The sequence below is a fragment of the Vulpes lagopus genome, chromosome 6 (assembly GCF_018345385.1).
Source record: "Vulpes lagopus strain Blue_001 chromosome 6, ASM1834538v1, whole genome shotgun sequence".
In the NCBI taxonomy this organism is placed as follows: Eukaryota; Metazoa; Chordata; class Mammalia; order Carnivora; family Canidae; genus Vulpes; species Vulpes lagopus.
In genome coordinates this window covers 95,724,239-95,747,013 of record NC_054829.1, presented here as the reverse complement: position 1 = coordinate 95,747,013, position 22,775 = coordinate 95,724,239, and the positions used below count along the sequence as shown (strand labels likewise).

The 22,775-nt window shown below is 34.4% G+C and overlaps 1 protein-coding gene and 1 pseudogene across 1 annotated transcript in view; both read left to right on the top strand.

Annotated features, from left to right (window-relative positions):
- STPG2 (sperm tail PG-rich repeat containing 2) overlaps positions 1 to 22,775 on the top strand; it is a 560,246-nt gene that overhangs the window by 531,550 nt on the left and 5,921 nt on the right. The gene's annotated exons all lie outside the window — the stretch shown is intronic.
- On the top strand, positions 9,237 to 10,116 carry LOC121492394 (annotated as a pseudogene).

The following is a 22,775-nucleotide window of genomic DNA, read 5'->3' as shown; positions in this document are numbered from 1 at the left end:
TAGTACCACCTGAATATCATAATCATGTATGTTTGCCTGATTTTTTAAAAAGTGCTTCTAGCTGTATGGGAATATCTCTGACCCAGGTATTAAACTTTGGTTATATGTGGTTTTGTTTGGGTCCTGTTGTAGTTTTGTTTCAGTATGGAAAGAGAAGCCAGATGGAAGAGAGAAAGGAGTTCATGGTGTTTATAGTTATCTTATGAGAAATCTCAAAGCAGCTGGACTCAATAAAATACTTTTATAAAATATCGTTTTCTTCATTTCCCAATTCCACTACTTTGGCAAAATTACCACGAGGCTATTTGACACATAGAAGAACTTTCTCTGCCTAAGGAGAGAGAAATGGGATTCAGTTGGACCAGGAGGGAGTTGATTTGCTGCTCTGTAGTCTTTATAGGGCAGATGAAAAAATTGAGTAGTCTAGGGATGAGGTTTATAATGACCACTTCCAGAAAAACCGTTTGAGCTATTTATTACCATCTTTAAGTATCATTTCTTCTAAAAAGCTCAAAGTCTTCAGATACTAAACCTGCTATAGTAGTGCAATTATGTATTTAGGTATCTGAGAGAAGAAAAAAGCACAGACAGAAAGAAGACCGATTTCTTAGGAGCTTCCATTCTAGATGACATCAATTTCAGCAATCTATTCAATGGAATTCTCATTTCCAGAGAGCACAGAGATCACTATAGTTTTTCATTTTTCCCTGATGGCCAATCAGAAAATAAAAGAGAGTGTTTACCTTTGATTAATCAAAACAAATTTGGTGGTATGTAAGCATGAATTTTTAAACCCAAAGAAATCATGTTTCATTGTTGCTTTCAAATATTAATAAAACTAAATACACAAGTTTGTCACTGTAACAAATTTTTTTAAAGTAAACCCTATGACCAATGTGGGGCTCAAACTCGCTACCCTGAGATCAAGCGTTGCTTGCTCTACCTACTAAGCCAGCCAGGTGCTCCTCACTGTCAAAAATTGTTAAAGAAATCATTAAATTGGGAAAAAGTTATTTGGCAGAAATATTTTATGAGATAACTAATTTCTTAAAATTTTATAAATACTTATCTAGATATAGTGGCTTTTCTTTTAGTTTATACTATTTATACAAGACATTAGTGAAAGGCTATTAAAGTAGAATTTGATCACAGGATTAGTCTTTAAGAGAATATATGGTAAAATCATTTAAATATCCTGTGTGTCTTTTTCCTATCACCTTACTTTCTTCTTTTAGTGAGAACATGTTTATTCTCTGTACTTTGCAGTATTCCAGATAGATGCCTTACCAAGTTAGAGAATACATTTGTACTACAGTACACAAAGTTCTACCTTTAAAAAAAAAATTACAAGGCAGTTTCAATAACTCCATCAGCCATATTCCTATTTAAACTTTTATTTAGTATAGAGTTCCTGGCAGTGTTCACAGTTTAATTATTTTGCATTATTCTACTCTGAGTTTGCATTTATTTCCTGAACAAGTCACCAAAACAGTCTAAATTTTTTAACCTATTTACCAGCATTCTCATTACCTTTTTTCTCCAATTCCATTTTTAATGTTCAATTAATAGACTGGTCTCCTTTCAATAGATTTTAAAAGTCACCTTATTATTAATGTGTTTTATGGTTCATATAACATGAATACTATATGAGTGTAAGATGAATTCTTAATCCCATTATACATGTAATTTATTTTAAAGTTGAAAACTTCTTTTAGTGAATCATCTATCTAGTAATTCTTTTCTATTTTTGTCATTAGTAAATGAGCGATGATGCTTTTGGAATTCTTTTTCTATACAAAAAAAGAAGAGTACTTGATAATAGCATATGTAACTAAGAATTTGTGTGCTTTTATGCAATTTATAATGCTTCATATTCTTTTAATCATATACTTTTTAATATTTTAATTTTAAAAATGGAAAATTTCTTAATAGTTGCCATTAAAACCAAAAATGTTTATATTGGAAGAGTCTGAATATATTCAGTGACTCTGGCTTATAATTTCCACCTGTAATAATGTCAAAGCAATGTCTGGTTAAGGCTTCCCTGTAAGATAGGGTTAAATTCAGTGGCTATGCAATTCTTATGACCTTTTTCAGATACTGGAGATAACTTAGTCATTTTCCATTTCTCAGCTATAATATTTCTTTTGAATGTTGTGAACTTTTAAAAAATGTCACTAAAATGTTAACTATTTTTTTTCTTCACACATTTGTGGGTTTTGACTATACCAGCATGGGTGCTAAAAAGTCTATTGCAAATATCTTTAACAAACTCTATAACTACTTCTCAACTTATAGGTAATCCTATTTCACACTTGAATGCATGATTTATGGCATTGAATAATCTATGATCTACTCTTCCAAAAGGACATGAGAAAAGATCACTAGTTTCCTTTTTTATTCATTATTATTTATTTTAGCAGCTCATTTTTATTCTAACATTTTTACTATGGTGTTTATATACTTTTTGGATGATTTCGTGAAACTCTAAGAGGCTGTGAAAAATGTAACCATAAAAGTAGTCGAAGAACCCTATAAAAGACAAATGTGATAGACTCATCCATCTCAAAAGTAAAAACTTTTGTATGAAAAGTAAATACACACATTTAAAACCTTCAAAAGAAACAAAAATATTATTAGCAAATACAACAGCTAACTAGCAGATATGGATCATTTAATATATGCCTAGCTGTCTTCCTAAGAACTGCTCATTCCCCTCAATGGAAAAGGAAACCAGGTCCCTATCCCCATTCATAAAACTATTAAGAGGAAGTGCTTAGTTTTAAATCTAGAATGTATAGCTCAAGAGAACATGCTCTTAACCTCCCCACTTAGAGTTAAAAGAAATATAAAATGGTTTCCATTATACATGAAGAAGTTCTGAATATGTCACCCCAAAATATGCCGCTTTGGCATTTTGACAATTTTGAGTTAAAGGCACTTGAAAAATGGCAAATAGAAGAAAAACACTCAGACTTCCTTCTTCTTTTATAAAAGCAGGAGATGAAATTCCCATGTGAAAGATGTTCTCCCTGTACCAAAAGGAAAGTAACATTCTCATCATGAAAGACAAGAAGTTGAGACTAAAAGAATACTATACAAACAGACCTTATTAAAAGGGTTCTTACCTTCCTTGAGCCTCTGCACATACTTTAATTGCTTTTCCATGAGTGCCTCTCTGTTTCACCTAATTTAAAAGCCTGTAGGTTTCTCCATTTTGAGGGTCTTCACTTCTTATGAAGGCACCCGTGTCATGCAAAACTTGTATTAAATAAATTTATATGCTTTTCCCCTGTTAATCAGTTTTAAGTCAATTTAATTCTAAAGTCCAGCTAAAAAGAATTGCAATTGGGCAAAGGTAAAATTTAGATGTTTCTATACTAGTAATTCAAAGCAAAATCATTAAACAATTGGATGACCCTACAATTAGCAAACATTTTTTTTTTTTTTGGAAAGATACACAATGACAGAAGCACATGATGAAAAAAGCAGTATGAATCAGGCCTCTGAAAAAGTTCAAAATATGGTTTCCTCTGGCTCAGTAATTCTGTATCTAATTATCTATCTTAAAAGAGAAAAACTGAAAACAATATAGATTGCATATATTAAATAAACATTGAAGTAAAATATTGCCTAATCTCAGTGGCATATTATGCAGCCCTAAACTATGTTTTTGAACCATTTCAATAGCCTTACAGTATTTGCATTGTATAATCAGTGTAACCACTGCTACAAAGCATAAAAACAAGAAAGCAACTATAGCAGCAGCAACAAATCCCATAAAGGATGCATAGCTCGATGATTAGGGAACAAGTTGATATTTCAAAACTAAACTGATGTACATGAATCCCAACTTCTATCAATTATACAAACATAATTACTGTACGAACTCATGAAAGTTTCAACCCTAGATATAGGCTCTCTGACTTTGGGGCTGGAGGTTGGGTATAGCTGAGTATTTAATAGGAGAAATATAAATCATAGGCCTCCCATTAAATCATAGATGCGGGCCCACTTTTCATTAACTTTTGGTATAATAATAAATAGATATACATAATTATTTTAAAACCTTGTGTCTTATACAACCTAGAACCTTGTAAAAGCAAACACAAAACTTTTCTGTTGGATTTTTTTTTAAAGATTTTATTTATTTATTCATGACAGTCACAGAGAGAGAGGCAGAGACACAGGGAGAGGGAGAAGCAGGCTCCATGCAGGAAGCCAATGTGGGACTCGATTCCAGGACTCCAGGATCACGCTCTGGGCCAAAGGCAGGCGCTAAACCTCTGGGCCACCAGGGCTCCCCTTATTTTCAGTTTTGAACAGATTTTTCTTCCTTAACTTCTGATAATTAGTTAACAACATAACATTACAAACCACTATGAGGGGGAGTAAACAAATGTAAACAACAGTAGAATTAACAAACTCAAGAATAGTATATAATAAAAAATTTGGGGCAGCCCCGGTGGCTTAGCGGTTTAGCTCCGCCTTCAGCCGAGGGAGTGATCCTGGAGACCCGGGATCGAGTCCCATGACAGGCTCCCTGAGCGGATCCTGCCTCTCCCTCTGCCTGTCCCTCTGTGTGGTGTGTGTGTGTGTGTGTGTGTGTGTGTGTGTGTCTCATGAATAAATAAATAAATAAAATCTTAAAATAAATAAAAATAAATTAAAAATTTGATGAGAGACTATAAAATACGCATGAATAGTATAATTTAATAAAACCCAGAATGAAAAATATGGAAAGCACGCATACACAAAGATTTCAAATATTTTTGAAATACCAATGGACTTCTGGTTTCAGCTGTATAACATGTAAAACATGGTAATCATCACACCTGTCTTTACTACAAGAAAAAGCTGAAGAGTGAAAATCACTGGCTTTTCTTAGACTCATCTGAAAATAGAAGTTGCGAGGATAGCCACCACTCTAAAATCTGAAGGGACAGGCATATTCAGAGAGAGATAGCACCTGAGGTTTACTAACCTGGAGCAGAAGTGACTGGAGCCATAAACTGGGGGGGAATACTTCTGTGATAAGTGCAAAAAATTACTGGAGGCGGAGTGTGGACTAACCTGAGAGTAAGAAAGTCCTCGGGGATGCAGCTCAAGAGGGCCCGACACTTTCGTGAGCTTTCTCTCCAATTACTTCACCACCAAGTTCTTCATGTGAAGATCTAGTAAGATCCCTTTAGAAATCTAGCAAGGAGAGTAACCATTGTGAAACCAGAGTAACCAGAGTTTTTTCCATACTAAATGTCTACTCACCAGGAACAAGACCTCACCTGATGCAACTCTGAAACATTAGCATAGCTGAAGAAAACTGAGGCACAGAAAAAAATGAGGGTAAAACAGTGAGTGTGTTAAGAGGGCTATAGTTACTACAGGGTTATCGAGTGGACATAAATGTGACCTTTTATGACTACTGATAATACCTGTGTGATGATGCATTTATTCCTTGCAAATATTCTCTGAAATAATTCTGTTATAGCAGCTTCATATGTAAATGCTGAATTTTGAAAGAAACCAAGATTCATTCAGTAGATAAATGGAGAAAGAAACTGTGATACATCTACATAATGGAATAGTATTTACAACAAAAATGAATGAGCTATGAAGTTGCATGAAGACATGACTACTAAATATAATGTGATATTCTAGATGGGATTCTAGAACAGAAAAGGTATATTAGGTAAAAATCAAGGAAGCTGAAATGCGGTCTTTAGTAAATGATGCAGCAATATTTGTTCATTAATTGTAACAAATATGTTAATGTAAGATATATGCAATAGGGAAAAGTAGGTGTGGGGTATATGGGAAGTCTGGCAACTTTTCTGTAAATTTTAAATTATCCTTAAATAAAGTGTTTATTGAATGTTAATAAAATTTCTGGAATTTATATATGCACAAATACATAAATTCATTTAAGTAAAAGATTATACTGGTTGGACACAACTAAGGAATGAATGGGGCAATAATAAATATGAGGAATCAGAATACAATTCAAAGAGATAAAGAGATGGAAAATATTTTTGAAAACTTCTTGAAAAAATAGAGGATATTCCAGAAAAACAACTGTAACAAGAATAAAATTTGAAAATTATAATGTGCCACATTTACAAATAGAAAAAAGGTGAAAAGATGTGTGATCATCTCAATAGACTCAGAAAAAATTGATAAAATTCAGGCCCATGTATATGTTGTAAACTCTTAATAAATTAAGAAATAAAGTAAGCGTCCTTAATCAAATAAAGAATATATTTTTAAAAAGCCATACTTAATGATGAACTATTGAAAGCTGTCCATCTATAGGAAAGACTTTTCCTCTACCCTCTTATATTTTTGCTGGGGCCTGTGAATTAAACTGACAAAAGACAGATTAATAGGATAAAAATCATACACATTTTATTTGATGTTAATATTTCTATGTGACATGGGGGGTTTCATGGAAGGAAATGAATACCCCAAAGAAGGGATTCTTATATATCATTTTAACAAAGAGTGATAAATCATGAAGATATGACAAGACAAAGGAAAAGGAGCTTTGGGCTAGGGACAGTAAATCGTGGGAAAGTGACTAGGAAATATATTGAGAAAACTAATGGAAGATAAGGTTATTTCAGTAAGGTTTGTTTGTACAGATTCATTTCTATCACTGATGGTGGGGATGTGCCTCTCTTCCTGGAACAGGGAGGGTACCTTTCTCATAAGAAATTTATAACCTAGATTTAAGTATAAAGGAGGAAGACAGAGAGGCCTGGCTGCATCTCCTGTTTCTAATCAATATGCCAAAGAGACATATTTTGGGGTTGTGTGTTCTGATCCCCCATTTATAACCACTGTTATAACCAATGCTATCTAACCTAGTACTGGAAGTCTTTGTCAATACAATAAGGGACAGAATAAAAAAGAAATTAAGAGTACAAATAACTAGAAGAAATAAAACTGCAATCACTTGCAAATAATGTATTATGCATTTTAAAGGTCCAAAATTATCTACAGATAAGCCACACTAATCAATAAATAATTTAGGAAAGTTAGTGAATAAATATAGATCATACTATAGATATCAATTACAGAAAACAACATTTTAAAAAATTATTTATTTATCCATGAAAGACATGGAGAGAAAGAGGTAGAGACATAGGCAGAGGGAGAAGCAGGCTCCATGCAGGGAGCCCAATGTGGGACTCCATCCCGGGCCCCAAGGATCACACCCTGAGCCGAAGGCAGACGCTTAAGCACTGAGCCACTCAAGCGTCGCAGAAAATAATTTTAATCACAATTTCAGTGACATCAAAACATTTAGGATACCATAAAAATATATATAATGAAAGATGGACAAGATCTTTAAACAGATAACTATAAAAATGTTATTGGGAAAAACTTGGAATGACTCAAATAAATCGAAAAATATGTTTACAAAGTCTAAATATTTTGAGTATATAAGTTTTCTCCCAATTGACCTTTAAGATCAATGTTATTAAAAAAAATCAATGTTATTCTAGTTTAAAAATCTCAATAGTTTGCATGTGTAGAAACTGGTATGCTGACTTCAAAATTTACATGAAAATTGCTAGCCAAAGCAATTATGAATAAGAGCTTAGCTAGAGGATTTATATACCAAGTATCAAATTTACAAAAGCTACTATAGGTAAGGATGTGTGGAAAATTAAAGAAACAAATGAAAAAGAAGGGCACATCTTACATGTAGACACTTCATATGATAATGTAGTACAGTGGGAAAAGTTGGTCTTATCATAAAACATTGCTCATTCAATTGGCTTCCCATATGGGAAGAAAGGTCTGATGTCCTGCATCACATATAAGATCTATTTAGAACTTCTATTGATTAAAAGATATCACTAAAAGAATGAAAAGGCATGTTACAGAGAAGAGGAAAGATGCTTGCAACACAAACATCTGGAAAGGAACTTTTACAATACATGAAAAAAGAGGCAGATAACCCAATTTAAAATGGCCACAGTAACTTCTTGCAAGATACATCCACGGAGGCAAGAGAAACAAAAGCAAAAATGAACTATTGGGACTTCATCAAGATAAGTAGCTTTTGCACAGCAAAGGATACAGTCAACAAAACTAAAAGACAACCTACAGAATGGGAGAAGATATTTGCAAATGATATGATATCAGATAAAGGGCTAGTTTCCAAGATCTATAAAGAACTTATTAAACTCAACACCAAAGAAACAGACAATCCAATCATGAAATGGGCAAAAGACATGAAGAGAAATCTCACAGAGGAAGACATAGACATGGCCAGCAAGCACATGAGGAAATGCTCCGCATCACTTGCCATCAGGGAAATACAAATCAAAACCACAATGAGATACCACCTCACACCAGTGAGAATGGGGAAAATTAACAAGGCAGGAAACCACAAATGTTGGAGAGGATGTGGAGAAAGGGGAACCCTCTTACACTGTTGGTGGGAATGTGAACTGGTGCAGCCACTCTGGAAAACTGTGTGGAGGTTCCTCAAAGAGTTAAAAGTAGATCTGCCCTACAACCTAGCAATTGCACTGCTGGGGATTTACCCCAAAGATACAGATGCAATGAAACACCGGGACACCTACACCCCGATATTTATAGCAGCAATGTCCACAATGGCCAAACTGTGGAAGGAGCCTCAGTGTCCATCGAAAGATGAATGGATAAAGAAGATGTGGTTTATGTATACAATGGGATATTACTCAGCCATTAGAAATGATGAATACCCACCATTTGCTTCGACGTGGATGGAACTGGAGGGTATTATGCTGAGTGAAATAAGTCAATCGGAGAAGGACAAACATTATATGGTCTCATTCATTTGGGAAATATAAAAAATAGTGAAAGGGAATAAAGGGGAAAGGAGAAAAAATGAGTGGGAAATATCAGGGAGGGAGACAGAACATGAGAGACACTGGGTGTTATTCTATATGTTGGCAAGTTGAACACCAATAAAAAATAAATTTATTTAGAAAATGGACAAAAGACTTGAACAGGCGCATATTTATAAAGAGAGGACATACAAATGTTCATAAACAGATGAACAAGTACTCAATTACACCATAAGTGATAACCAAATTAAAATTACAGTATTATACAGCCCACTGGCATGGATACAGTGGGAGAAAAATTATGTCTTGGAAACTACATGATGAAAAATGAAACTTTCAAATCAGAGCTTCTTCCAGATATGCCTTTCTCTTGGTTTTGTGGAGCTTCCTCACTGAATGGCCCCCAAAGGCCAATCTTTGCTCCCATCTCAAATGAAGAAACCGAGACTGCCTCCTGCCCCCAAGCTGGAGGTGATGTCGACCTCTCAGCACCTGTCCATGGGAAAAAAAAGAATAGCAAGAAGCAATTGGGCATATTGATGAAATACAAAATGAAATAGGTAGACTTAATAAATGAACAGTAAGGAGATTTTGAAAGCAGAATGAATATAACAAACTCCGCCAACCATTTTTTCAGAAGTTTTGGAATTGATTGCCAAAACCCCCAATTTTGGGGGTAACAACATTTGTCAACCATCCACAAGTGTCTATACTGCTTGGGGAGGAGGATGAGGAGGTACTGCATTATCTGTCAAGAGTTGAAGTGACAGAATTTGAGGATATTAAACCAGGTTACAAAATAAATTTTTATTTTGATGAAAACCCTTACTTCAAAAATAAAGTTCTCTCCAAAGGATTTCATTGAATGAGAGTGGTGATTCATCTTCAAAGTCCTCTGAAATCAAATGGAAATCTGGAAAGGACTTAACGAAACTTTCAAGTCAAATGTAGCTTGAAGCCAGCAGGAGGAGACAGCATTAGGGACCAGAGAGCTTCTTCCCCTGATTTACTGACCACTCTGATGCAGGTGCAGGTGAGTTAGGAGAGGTCATCAAAGATGGTGTTTGGCCAAATCCATTACAGTACTGCTTGGTTCCTGATATGGATGATGGAGAAGGAGAAGAAGGTGCTGCTGCTGCTGCTGCTGCTGCTGCTGCTGCTGCTGCAGAACGATTGGAAGATATTTGATGAAGAAGAAGATGAGGATGAAGGTGAAGAAGATGAAGATGATGATGAGGGGGAGAAAGGACAGGAAGATGAAGAAGAAGCTGACTAATGGAACACTGATGGATTCCAACCTTTCTTTTTAAATTTTCTCCAGTCCCTGGGAGCAAGTTACGTCTCTCTCTCTCTCTCTCTCTCTCTCTCTCTCTCTCCTTCTCTCTCTCTCTCTCTCTCTCTCTCTCTCTCTCTCTCTCTCTCTCCTCCTCTTGTGTTCTATGCCCCTGGTTTTTGAAATTTCTTTTCTCTCCTTTTATAACATAGTTCTTAGGAAATACCTTGAGCAGAATACAGTGGGAAAAAAATCTTTTTATTCCAAATTCATTTTTATCCTTTCTGTCTCAACAAAAACTTGATGGCATACACCACTGTGCTCTGTGGGAAAAAAGAAAAACCTTCAGCTCCCTTAGCTCTGTTGCAAGTGGGAAGGCGCTAGGCCCCTGTGTAGTGGTGCACAGAATTCTAGCTTTTTTCCTCCTTTCTCTGTATGATGGGTTCAGAGATTATGCTGTGCCTCTACGTGAATATAGACAATTAATGTTTACCAACATTTATCTGTCTACTTTCTCTTGTTTAAAAAAAGGAAAAAAAATAAAAATGGCGTTATAGAAGTTCAGCAAAGGGTGGATTTGAGATGTTTGAGTGGGTTAAGTGGGCATTTTGACAACATGGTTTCTCCTTTGGCATGTTTAATTGTGATGTTTAATGGACATCCTTGCAGTTTAAAATGACACTTTTAAGATAAAACTCTCTCCTAATGATTACAAGCCCTGCCACGTGATGGAAGAATCAGCAAAATCTGTAGGATCTTATTTGGAACTGACATTCTCTATTGTAATTTAGTTCCTGTTTATTTTTAAATTTTCTTTTTGTTTCACTGAAGAAGAAAGATGGTGCTCAGTCTTACATGTTAAAAGTGTACAAGTTGTTTTGTTACAATAAAACTAATGGGTACACAAAGGATTTGATGCTTTTCTCTCAGAACAGATATATTTAGTATGATTTTCCGAGTTTGATTTGTATAACGTATTGTCAAACTTTGTCACCCTGACTCCGTATTTTTTGATACGCTTTTTGCAGTGTGATCTCGGGGCTGTGTGGACTGAGAAAGGGATCGGAATCAGTGTATTAATGTCTCCAAAGCTGGGAGCCTTTGTGGGTACAATTTGCCATCAGGTTCTGAAGTCTCCATCAATTGGGATACCAGACTGCTCAAAACTCAGTTCTGATTATGTTGTGCCCTTGATTTGTGTCTCAAATTGGCATTTTTAAAAAATAGGCCCTTATTTACCTATATATAATAATAGTGCCTGCCACCACCGTCGGACAGACCTAGTAGTCTAATGCCAAGTTACACACAAGCAGTTACTTGCATGTCTTCATTGGTACTATGAAATGTGGCCGAGAAGACAGACGTTCAGAGTAAGAAGTCTGTATTGGTGGTTAGAAACTCAGGAGTACTTTTGTCTCAAAGTACTATTTAGCAGATGGCTCTCAAATGAGGCCTGTCTGTGTGAATCCGGGTGAGATGACAGGTCCTGATCTGCTAAATGGCATTGTACATAGTATATCATTTTGGGAAGCTACCTAATGCATAAGCCTTTTAATGCTGTAAATTAGAGAAGCTAAAATTAAATGCCACTTAGCTTTTTCAGGGATGAATTAATGGACAGCCTGGTCAAATTCAAAGCTTTTTTGATGTAGAAAACTTTATAAATGGAATTATTCTATCAATAGGCAAAGTGTAATGAAAACCTGTCTAGATAGATAGTATGTAATTTCTGCACCAGTCTTGTTTAGTAATACATCACTGTATACCGGTCAGGAATCTTCCTCCAAAAAAGGAACATAAAGATTAAACAAAGACAGAAAGATGAAACTTTCATATAATTTGAAAACTATTTGGTAGATTCCGTAAAACTAAAAGCACAGATAGATTATGATGCAGTAGTTACTCTCCTAGGTATATAACAGAAATGTATACGTATGTGTACCAAATGGCATATGTGATGATGGATAGTGGCACTATTTATAATTACTAAAATCTGGAAAAAACCTATAAATGGCCATCAGAAATAAAGTGGATAAAATATATATTATGGTACATTTATCAAATGAAATGCAGAAAAGAATCAGAGTGAATGTTATATACAATCACATTGATCCATATCACAAGCATAATGTTGAATGAATGAAGCCAGACACAGAAGAGGATCATCTATGCGATTCCCTTTATGTAAAGTTTAAAATCAGGCAAAAATGATCAAATACAGAAGTCTTAGAAGTCAGGATACTTGTGACTTGCAGGTTATGAAGTGGGTATGGAGAATTATGATTGGGTGGGGGCATATAGAATCCTCTGGAAGACTGATAATGTTTGATTTTTTGATCTGGGTGCTGTTTGCACAACAATGTTCACTTTTTGAAGATTCATTATTATGCTTATTTGTGTATTCTCTATGCTTTAAAAAAGCATCTACTTAAATACATAAATAATATTTAAGAAGATTAAACACGTTTAATATGAGTTCCAGAAAAAGGAAATAAAGAAAATGTAGAAAAGATACACAAATCATCTCAGCTGAGAATTTTGCAGAAATGAATGAGGACCTGAAGTCCTCAGATTTTTATTTTATTTTAAATTTTTAGAAATATTTTATTTATTCATAAGAGACAGAGAGAGAGAGAGAGAGAGGCAGAGACATAGGCAGAGGGAGAAGCAGGCTCCCTGCAGGAAGCCGAATGTGGGACTCGATTCTGGGACTCCAGGATCAGGCCCTGGGCTGAAGGCAGCACTAAACTGCTGAGCCCCCAGGGCTGCCCAAGTCCTCAGAATTTTAAAACAAACAAACCTCTCAGATTTCTGGGTCAGGCAAAGCTGTACATATTAAAGGATAAAACAGACAAAAACTATTTCTACTAAGCTAGATTAAAAATAAAGCAAGATACAAAGTATATGATATACAAGTTTAATAGGCAGAGAAAGAAGAGAAAGAGGCTGTGAAATAATGGGTTTGGGGAGCAATGCTGAAATCCTAAATGGGGTTCCTTACTCAAGTTAGAGACGTCAGATATACAGATGCAGGTAGGTGGGTAGATGTGGTGGATGGGTTGACAAAAGAGAAGAAAGTAAGGCTAATTCTTGGTAGTTAATGTGTAATTCAGTTACCTATTACCCAATTGTGAAGTGCTTTGCCATTGTGTTTTATATTTAGAATGTAGAATGACTATATACATCTATTTGTTAAACTATATCATTCATACTCTCCCTCTTTCTCTGTCTCTCGGGTCACTGTCTCTCTCACTCCTCTCTTCCCTGTCCCCCTCCTCCGCCTCTTTACGCACTTAGTGAATGAGACACAATGTTGCTTTCATCCTCATTCTCTAATTATTTGAAAGATAAAAATATCAAAGGACCATACTTTTTAACAAGACTGACAGGCAATAGAAATAACAAACTCCTCTCCCGTACTCGTAAGGGTGTCGGATGGAGTTAATGTAAATAGACTCAATGGTTAGGAGGCAGGGCCCAACCTGCCTAATAATATAGATTTTATAAATCTCTAGGAGAAAGGTAAATCTGAGGCTGTCTAACATTAAAGCTGATATTGTTTAAAAGAGGCATCCTTTGAGGCACGTAGCAGAAGATTGAGTAGAGGACAGAAGACTTCTGATTCCAGGGGAAGAGGAATTGTAAATAAAATATTAGCAAAAGGACAGTTGAAAACTTGAAATCATAGAAAAGAGTATGTTTTGAGTTTAAAATTTGTTTCAATGAGTATTTTGAAAAAATTCCAATTCCAAATAGTTTTTAGCACATTGCATCATTTGTGCTTAGTTTCTGTCTTTTTGTCTGTCTCTCTTACACATTCATTCTCATGAATGTATATACATATATTTACACATTGTTATTAGTATTATTGTGGAAATTATATGTGTGTAACCCTTTGAATTTACCAGATTTCACAATCTTTCACCTTTAAATACTTCAGCATGAACCTTCTGGCAGCAAAGGTAGTCTCTTACTTAACAACAACACAATGACCAAATCCTGGAAATTTTACATTGCTACAATATCATTACCTATAATAGAACCCTTATTCTAATTTTTCTATATCCATGGTCATCTGTTGTCTTTAATTACCATGTTCACCTAGTCTCCTTTAATCTATAATAATTCCCCAGTCTTTCTGGACATTGACCTTTTTGAAGCTATTCAGTAGACTTTGTTTCAATACTTGCTTATTCTTTCTTCTATATGCATACTTATAATCACTATCACAAAAGTTATCAGGTCATTGTCCTCTTATCCTTCACTGGCAGGGAACAGTGTAACACATTTCGTTTTTAATATCTCACTGTGAGTTGGAAAGATGTCAACACCCCAGGAAAAATATATGAGTTGCTATCTTACCATAAAAATAAAATAATGACTCAGTGAGACTAAAATGTCTTAAGCAATGCATTTTACTTCACATAATGAATATATGCCATATTAGTTATAATTTCTTGATACCTATGGACATGGCAAGTTAGAATATAGCCATTTTAACTTTTATTTCATTATGAGTTTGAGAAAGAAAACACAGCTTTTAACATTGTATTGACTTTATCTCGATTATAATTCAAATTTCAAACACATTCATCATAATTTCAATGAAATGGCATATATAAATTGTCCTTTAGCTCAGATTAATTTTAAAATCAGCTTTGCAAACCACAGAACACAGAATGTAAAAGTCTAAGTGGACATTAGGTGACTCTTGGCTGCAGACAAGTAGTTTCAGATACTTTTGTATTCTGAAAGCTACAATCTGAACATGATTTCAATGCAGATCAAATACACTTAAGAGCCATCTCATATTCATTCTAACTTCAGGTAGCAAATGCTTGGAATACTAAATAACTGTTTTCATTTCTATATGGCAAGGATGGAGGTCTTTTTACTTCTCCAGCTTGCATGTGATTCAAGAAGCAGCGAGTTGTTCATTAGAAGATTTTTGTGCATAGTTAATTATGTGCTGCTTTCCATATCACTTCATTTTTTCACCCAACAGTATAATGACTGCTAAAGTTTAGCTCTTTGATCATTGTCACCCCTTGAATGTGGTTATTTGAGCCATTAAGATTTTGTTTCTCTCTAGCTTCCTGTTAACATCACCCCATTTCTCAAATGTCATAGTTTAAGATTTAGTGTTTAATTTAGGTTCCATCTTTTTAGTCTTTTCCAGACTTACTCTGTCTCTCTTCATATATTTGTTTATCATTCTTCTGCAGTTTATTTGTAGCATTTGTGATTTTTAACCATTTATTTTATGTCGCATACCATCCTCAGCTTCTAAGTTCATATTTTCAGTGATAATAATATATAGATGCATTCTTCAGCAGTTTACCAGAAATATTTTATTTGCTATTTAACTTATATTAAAGAGATGAGATGAAATTACATTTAAAGATATTCTAAGAGGAGGAATTAATCATGTTTGGCAAGTTAGAGTTTAGAACGAAAATGTTGACTTTAATAAAAGTTGTTTCCACCCAAAAAATTTGTCTGAAGTAACATATCTGTGTATCTCTATTTTAATCAATATAGCTATTTAAATTATTTAATCTGTAACAGGGTAAGATTTTTCTCATTATTCTTATTAAAACTTAACAATCTATTCTTTCTTGTCTCTTCTTTCAGATGAATTTCAGAATCACTCCACATATTTGTAATAGACTTTTTTAAGAGTAGTTTTCTGTTCATAGCAAAATTGAGTGGAAAATGCAGAAAGTCCCACATACTTCCTGCTCCACCCCAGCCTCCCTATCAAAATCTTTGGGCAGCCTGGGTGGCTCAGCGGCTTAGCACTGCCTTCAGCCCAGGGAGTGATCCTGGAGACCTGAGATCGAGTCCCACATCAGGCTCCCTGCATAGAGCCTGCTTCTTGCTCTGCCTGTGTCTCTGCCTCTCGCAGTCTCTCTCTGTGTCTCTCATGAATAAATAAATAAAATCTTTAAAAACAAAACAAAACAAAATCTTCCACCACAGGATACATCTTTGATGAACAATGAACCTACACTGATACATCACTATTACCCAAGGTTCAGAGCTCACTAAGAGTTCACCTAATGCTATAAATTCTATGGATTTGGATAATTGTATAATAACATGTATCCACCATCATGGTATGATGCAGAACAGTTTCATTGCTCTGAAAACTCCTTTGTGTTCTACTTATTCATCCCTACTTCCCACTATCCTCTAATAACCACTTATCTTTTTTCTGTATCCATAGTTTTGTTTTTCCAGAATGTCATACAATTGGAATCGTACAATATATAGTACAGTATTATATAGTCTTTTAAGCTTGGCTTCTGGCAGCTAGTAATATGCATATAAGGTTTCTCTATGGCTTCTCATGGCTTGATAGGTCATTCATTTTAGCACTGAATAATATCCCATTGTCTAGATGTAGCACAGTTTATTTATTCATTCACCTGCTGAAGGATATTTTCACTGTTTCCAAGTTTTGACAATCCTGAACAAAGCTGCTATAAACACCTGTGTGCAGGTTTTTTGTAGACATAAATCTTCAACTCATTTGAGTAAATACCAAAGAGTGTGGGTTGCATAAGAATATGTTTAGGTTTGTAAGAAAACATAACTCTCCCAAAATGGCTATACCATTTTACATTCTGAACAACAGTGAGTGAGTTCCTGTTGTACCACATCCTTACCAGCATTTGGTGATGTCAGTTTTTTTTTATTTTGGCCATTTGAATAGGTATGTAATGGCATATTGTTGTTTTAATTTGCAATTCCCTAGTGACATATGGTGTTGAGCATCTTTTCACATGATTATTTGCCATCTGTATATCTTCTTTGCTGAGATCTCTGTTCTGATCTTTTGCTCATTTTTTAATCAGATTGTTCAGTGTGAAGAGCTCTTTGTATGTTTTAGATAACAGTTCTTTATCAGATATGTCTTTTGCAGATATTTCCTCCCAGTCTGTGACTTGTCTTTTCATGTTTTTGACAATGTCTTTGGAAGTGCAGAAGTTTTTAATTTTGATGGAGGCCAGCTTATCAATGATTTCTTTCATGAATCATGCCTTTGGTGTTGTCTTTAAGAAGTTAGTGTGAAAACTGTGGTCATCTAGATTTTCTCCTATGTTGTCCTCTAGGAATTTTATATTTTTCCATTTTCCATTTAGGTCTATGATCCATTTTTAGTTAATGTTTGTGAAGGGTGTAAAATCTGTGTTTAGATCCACTTTTGTGCATTTGGGTGTCCAGTTGTTTTGGCACCATTTATTGAAAAGATAGTCTTCTCTCCATTGTATTGTCTTTGCTTCTTTGTCAAAGATCAGTTGACTATATTAGTGTGGATTTTTTCTGGACTCTTTATTTTGTTACATTTATCTCTTTATCTAATCTTTCATCAATATCACATTATCTTGATTACTGTAGCTTTGTAGTAAGTCTTGAAGTTGGATACTGTACATATTTTTTGATAGTGAACAGTGGCCATGTTTTAGAATAATATAGCTAACTTTTCAAAATGACCATGGCACCATTCTATTTTTCCTATATTGAGAATAATTATAAAACATTATCAGAAGTTTCTCTAGAAATTTTGAGAGGCTTTATTGGCATTTCTATTATATAAACTGATAAAATAAAAATCATTGCAGTTACCAATTTGTGAAAAATCAGAATAATTTTCTAAAAATAAAATCCTAGATCTGATGTAATTTGTCTTTTCTTCTATTTATTCTAATTCTCCACTTTTTTTTTTTTTTAATTCTCCACTTTTAAAAAACATTTAAACATTTAAATTTGCATGGGCCCATAATAGAAAGACACAATATTTCCTATAGTTTTATTTATGATAGTCATTCACTTTTTACAAATCTGATTATTCCAGTACCAATAACCTTTGAGTACATCTTTTTCTTGTTGACTTGAAATGCCAATTTTACCATGTGCTGAATGCCTATGTTTTGTTTTGTTTTGTTTACAACCAAGGCATCCTTTATTTACTTGATTGAAAGTCTAATGGTACATATAAGGCTTAATAAAGTTGCCTTCCACTTTATTCTGACTCCAGAGTTGTATTCTGATGCTGGAGACTGCTCAACTGCTGCTCTTGTCAGTGGTTGGTTTTCTTTCAGGATCAAGGTGGTACTTTCGTACAAAATCTTATTTTTTTTTCAAAATCTTATTTTTAATTCCATCTCTGGCAATTCTTTCCTGGATTCTTAGCTTTGCATAATTATACCTACAGTGGAACCAGCATCCTAAAGTCACCAAGATAAATCCTCCTACTCCAATGTCACATGATCTTCTATTCCTATTAATTAGCAAAAAAATGTCCAAGGCCAGCCACAACCGATCCTAACGAACCATACAATATCAAATCTCGTGCACAGGGAATGTTTTCAACATCTAAAATGCCTACCTAGGAGCTTAAAGGGCTTCCCCTTGGTGGGCTCCCCGGACTCTGGCGTGCTGGCTATGACCTACCTGCCTGAATTCCTATGTTTAGCACTGAATTTACCACCTGTTTTTGGGCATAAGGCACATTGTTTTAAATATATAGATTTATATTATTTTATAATATCATGTACATACCACCTCTCTAAATCTTTCTTAGGTGTATCTTCAGTTTTAGACCTTCAGATCCAGCCTTTGGGGAAAGGTATAGAGATGTCTGGTGGGGTGAATAGCCATAGGAAAAGTTTCATTTATTTCCACTGCTATAGATAAAGCCTGATACCTGTATTTCTATTTTCTGAATTCAGGCATAGTAATATCTTGGCTTTCATGTGACTTCTAATGTCAGAAATATAATTGGCCATACTTATTTCTAAGTTTGTTCTATGTACAGTGCCAGGAATGAAACTTGGGACCTCTCAAAACTATACTGACTCTGTTATTTCCCTCCCAATGATACCATGCTACTTCCTCATTTCTAGATCAAGAATGAGAAAATGTCAACTCCTGGAAGTCAATATTTTTTATTGGGATTGAGTTGAAGATGCTAGATAGGAGGCTTGAATCAAACTTCTAAAGCCCACTTCAGTTCATTTCAAATCATCACTAATATATCTATCAGTAATTCCTTGAAAATTTCATCAAATGTCTTGTTCCTGTTTCTCAACATTACCACGTGATTTTCCTTAATCATGTATTTCCTTAGTCATTTCTATGGGAACATGAGCAAGAAGAATACCTGATGCCACTTATATACAGAAAAACAAACAAAAAGATATCAGATAGTGTTTCCCTTAATTACATTTTATTTAATCTACAAATTTATGTATATCTGGATTTATCTTATAATCCGTTTCAACTATTACTATAGAAGATTGCTCTTTTGTTCCATCGAACATCAATACCTTCATATGTCTTAATTATACTATGGATTTTGTCCCTACTGTATTTTCTGGAACATTTCATTGTCAGTTATCCTTCCTCACTCTCAATTACGAGGTGATTCCCATTGTCTTTTTAAAACTTTCAAATCCTTTCTGATTTTTTTTAAAGATTTTATTTACTCATTTGAGAGAAATACAGGGGCAGAGATAGTGACAGAGATAATAAGAGAGAGAGAAGGAATGGGGAGGACAGAGAGAAGCATGCTCCCCATTGAGAAGGGAACCTGACTCACGGCTTGATCCCAGGACCCGGGATCATGACCTGAGCCAAAGACAGATGCTTAGCTGACTGAGCCACCCAGGTACCCCCTCAAATCTCTCCTCCCCTCAAATCTCTCCTGTTAAAAAAATATATATATGTATATATATATATGTGTGTGTGTGTGTGTGTGTGTATATATATATATATATATATATATATATATATATATACCAATATTTCCAGACCCTTCATTTACCTTTGGCTATTTCTTTCTCTTTTCTGTTTTTGAAAAGAGAGTTCTTGAAAAGTTTCTCCTTAGTGCTATCCTTCCTTCTCAATTTCCTCTAATCTAGCTTATAATCACTTTACTTTACCTCAACTAAGATAATCAGTATGCTTCTCTCTCTCAATATGAAGAATATTTCTCAGTCTACTTATTATTAGACTTCTCAGTCTACTTATTATTAGACTATTATTATTAGATTTCAGGGTTGAAATCTTGGTACACTCTCTTGCATGCTCTTCTCTTGGCTTCCCTCACACACTACTCTCTGATATTACTCCCTCCACCTGCTCCATTTTCCTATATTAAATAGGTTCCTCTCCATACATGGCCATGAATTTGGGAGTTCTTAATGGCTTGACCCTGAGTCCTTTCTCTGTGCTATAATCTCTCAGTATTCTTTGTATATAACTGGCACATTTTCATCTTTAACCCATTCTTCTCCTCTGAGCAGCGGACTTGTGGAGTCTTCCCTGATCTGGAAGGTAATTGTAATCTGAAAACCTCTTGTGAGTAATTCTTATTAAAATAAATAATTCCCATTGAAATTGATAATATACAATTATTTCAATAATTAGGTAAGTATACATATGATATTCAATGTTTGTGTAATAAAAACATTAATGCAAAATATAGTAATGAATGATTTTTCCAAAAAGCAAATCAGAAATCATCTCTCACCCTCTTTTTAATGAGCTTCAATGGTCTCTCATTACTTTTAGCACAAAGACTAAAATTCTTAAATTTGTGACTTACCTCTACATCATCGCTTTTCACAATGCCTCCCTTCCCCTCTGCCACTCCAGACCCATTGGTCATCTTTCAGTGACTAGAACATGCTACAGGTCTTTGTATACAGGTCTCTGAGCCTGGACTATGTCCCTCCATCTTCCTCCTTTTTTTTTTTTTTTTTTATTCCTCCTCATCGTAGCCGAAACTAGGGTCTGTCCATTCTCCAGGTTTCCAACTTCAATCATCACTTTCTTAATAAAGCCTCTCATTGCCTTCCCATTTGTCTCTGTGTACCTCTCTTTGAGAGTTCTTATTACTGTTTAATTTTACATTTATTTTATGATTATCTAGTTATTTATTGATAGTAGATATCATAAGGCCTAGAATTTTGTTTTGTTTGTTGGCAATTTTATCATTAGACCCTAGTACAGTGCCTGGTATGTTAAAGGCACTTGGTTTTCACTTGTGGAATGAATGACAGAAAGGAGGAGTAAGTAGAATCTCCCATTTTCCTTTTGGATCCATTTTGGATTATGACTGTAGCTTTGGGGTTAATTCTATGAATGTTGATTTGTTGTTATTTTGTATTATTTCTAAATCATTTATATTTATATTTCCTTTAATTTTATGCTTATTTAAAATGCTCTTATAATTTTTTTGAATGATTGAGAGTTTATTCTTCAGCTTTATTTAATTCTAATTTTATTATATTTTCCTGAAACATATTTTTTACTTGTAAACAAATACTAGATATTACTCAAATTAATGTTATTTTCCTTATGCTGCATTATATTTATTGGAATTGTATAAATATATTTCTGCTTGCTCATGCTTTTAAAAGAGAATATCTGTGAAAAATTTGTATTTCCTGACAGCATGATGTGGGGATTGCCTGACTCTGTTCTTGTTTTCTGATCATGCAGATAATCTGCCTTTTAATTTTATCCTGCTATAATAATATATCCCACTGAACTTTCCGTGTTTTTGCAGACCACTAGACTGAGGGCTAATTTCACCAGCTCTGTTTCACAGTTCTGTAACTATAAGGATGAAAATTTATTTTTATGTAAGTTTATGTAACATGTTTATTTTGGGAGAGACACTGTACAAGATAAAGATAATAATAATTATGATTAAGTAATAAGTATTACTTAATGTTTTTGATATGCCAGGTTTGATATGCTTTAAACATATGAACTCATTTAATTCTCAAAGCAACACTACAAAATAGTTATCATTCTATCATCCTTATTTTTTAAATGTGAAAACCAAAGCACAGGGAGAGAGGTTAAATAAGTTGCTTAAGAACACACAGCGATAATAAGACAATTTGGTTCCAACGAAAGCCCATGCTTTTAACCACTAAGCTGTATTCCTTCTCGAGAACAAAGACTACTTTACATACTTTAATTCAACTAATAGATCCAGAAAGTCTATATAAGGTAGATAGCATTAACTCCATTTGAAAAAGGGGAAACTGAATTTCAGAGAGGGGCAATAACCTTCCAAAGGCCACAGACATTTCAAATGTCCAAGTTCAAAATTGCACTGACATCTACTAATTATCCTTCTGCATAAAGCTGACTCTAAACCTGTAACTTTCATCCTATTACATGCAGGCAATGAAAAGTGTAAATCTAAGAATGCAGTGTTCTCAACAATTTGTACTTATCAACTACTCATCTTAATTCCCAACTTCTTTATGTGTCCTGTTGTTCAGTGTTCTTCTTGTAGAAAGAGGCATGAGAACGAACAAAAGACAAATGTTGATTGCACTGTGCTAGGATTGGTACCTATCTTATGGGAGGCACTCAGTAGATATTGGTTGAATGAATATTCCATAATATTTTTTTTGTAAGAGATTTGGTAAACATCTCTCATAGCAGTTGAAAATCAGACACTATTTCTTTTCTTTTCTTTTCTTTCTTTTCTTTTTTCTTTTCTTTTCTTTCTTTTCTTTTCTTTTTTTTCTTTTCTTTCTTTCTTTTTTTTTTTGCTTTTGGTTTTTTGATTTTTGCTTTCTCAATGTTTTCATTGGTAAGCAAATGGTGAATGTAAATGGACTATCTTG